This window comes from Chrysochloris asiatica, unplaced genomic scaffold, assembly GCF_000296735.1.
Source record: "Chrysochloris asiatica unplaced genomic scaffold, ChrAsi1.0 scaffold00134, whole genome shotgun sequence".
NCBI lineage: Eukaryota > Metazoa > Chordata > Mammalia > Afrosoricida > Chrysochloridae > Chrysochloris > Chrysochloris asiatica.
Genome location: NW_006408652.1, coordinates 3,583,252 through 3,585,597, shown reverse-complemented (window position 1 = coordinate 3,585,597; position 2,346 = coordinate 3,583,252).

Below are 2,346 nucleotides of genomic sequence, written 5' to 3'. Positions count from 1 at the left end.
TGGGTGATTCCACTGGTCCTTAAAATACTGACAAAGACAATATTTTAATGCTTAATGATTTGAAAAACACTTAGTGTACTGTTTTCGTTTTAACAGCCCTTCTTGATTCTGAATACTTAACCTTGTGTCTGTGTCTGCAAGTTTTGTGGACTCCCACTTTTCTTCAGAGTTAAATACAGAAGTATGTGAGCTACAGTAACATTTCCTGCCTCTCATTATGACGTAATGAAATGCTTAAGAAGGACCTGCTAATTTACTTCTCATGAGCACGTGTTCCAGAATACTCATAGTTCACAATGTTGTCCATAGCTTGTCATGATCCACACAATCGAAGCCTTTGCGTAGTAAATAAAGCACAGGTAAACATCTTTCTGATATTCTTTGCTTTCAGCGAAGATCCATCGAATATCAGCAATGATATCCCACATTCTATGGCCTCTTCCGAATCCGGCTTGAACCTCTGGAAGTTCTCTGTCAATGTATGATTGTAGCCATTTCTGTATTACTTTTAGCAAAACTTTACTCTCATGAGATATCAAAGAAATTGTCCCATGATTTCTGCATTCTGTTGAGCCACCTCTCTTTGGAATGGGCACAAATATGGATCTTTTCCAATGAGTCGGCCAGATAGCTGTCTTCCAAATTTCTTGGCAGAGATGAGTGAGTGCCTCCTGTGCCGCCTCATGGACTTGTTTTCATTTTCTTCAGCTTCAGTTTGAATTTGCATATGAGTAATTGATGGTCTATTCCACAGTCTGCCCCTGGCCTTGTTTTGTCTGATGATATGGAGCTTTTCCATCTTCTCTTTCCACAGATATAGTCAATTTTATTTCTATGTATTCCATCTGGTATCTGTTATGCTGTCTAAAGAAGGTATTTGAAATGAACAAATCATTGGTTTTGCAGAATTCTATCATGCGTTCTCCAGCATCATTTCTATCACCAAGGCCATATTTTCCAACTATTGATCCTTCTCTTTGTTCCCAACCTTTGCATTCCAGTTACCAGTAATGATCAATACATCTTGATTGCATATTTGATCAATTTCAGATTGAAGAAGTTAGTAGAATTCTTCTGTTTCATCTTCACTGGCTTTAGTGGTTGGTGCATAAATTTGAATAATAGTGGTATTAACTGGGCTTCCCTGTAGGCGCATGGATATTATCCTATCACAGATAATGTTGTACCTCATGACTGATCTGAATATGTTCTTTTTGACAATGAATGTAACACCATTCCTCTTCAATTTGTCATTCCTGGCATAGTAAACCATGTGGTTGTCATATTCAAAATGGCCAATACCAGTCTATTTCAGCTCACTAATGCCTAAGATATTCATGTTTATGAGTTCCATTTCATTTTTGACAACTTCCAATTTCCCTAGATTCATGCTTCTTATATTCCATGTTCTGATTTTCAATGGCTGTTTACAGCTGTTTCTCTTCATTTTGAGTTGTGTCCCATCAGCAAATGAAGGTCCCGTGGGCTTTTCTCCCACAAGCTTTACTCCATTCGCATTATCACGGTCACCTCTACTTTGATGAGGCAGCTCTTCCCCAGTCGCATTTTGAGTGGCTTCCAACCTGAGGGACTCATTTTCCGGCACTATATCTGACAGTGTTTCTCTGCTACTTATTCGGTTTTTAATGACTGAAGATTTGGACATACTTTGTCACTCTTTCTTCCTAGTCTGTCTTTGTCTGGAAGCTCATCTGAAACCTGTCCACCATGGGTTACCCTGCTGGTTATTTAAAATACTGGTGGCATATCTTTCGGAATCATAGCAACTCACAAGCCACCACAGTACAACAAAATGACAGACGAGTGGTGGCCGTTTGGTTTTAAGTGGAAACTGTCATTTTAAATTTCAAGGAGATCTGTGCCCATGCGAAGTAGAACCCTCCAGGGGTGGGGGTGGGATGTTCATTCGCTCAGGCATTCCCTCTAGTCACCAGAATGTAGGTGCACAGACAGCAAGAGACCAATGAACAGATACCAAATAATGAATGACCACATCTGTATCTCCACAGTTCTGTCAGGCGTTCGTGGCTACTCTAATCTTTCCCCCACTTGGTCTCTTCCAAGATGGCAGTTACGGGACTAGCTGAACGTCTTGAATTAGAAAGCAATGGATTTCTTGATTCTGCTACAAATTCCCCTAGCTGTATAAGCCTTCCAATCTTCTAGTCGTTTATATGTGATTCAGAGTTCTAGCACTATCCCCTGAGCCTGCTTGGCCCAGTATTCTCTGTTGTTGGTGATGGAGCTCTTCACTGCATGTCTACCCGATCCGCCATCTTGATTGGATATCTCAAGAAAGTAATAAGGAGACATATACAAAACTAA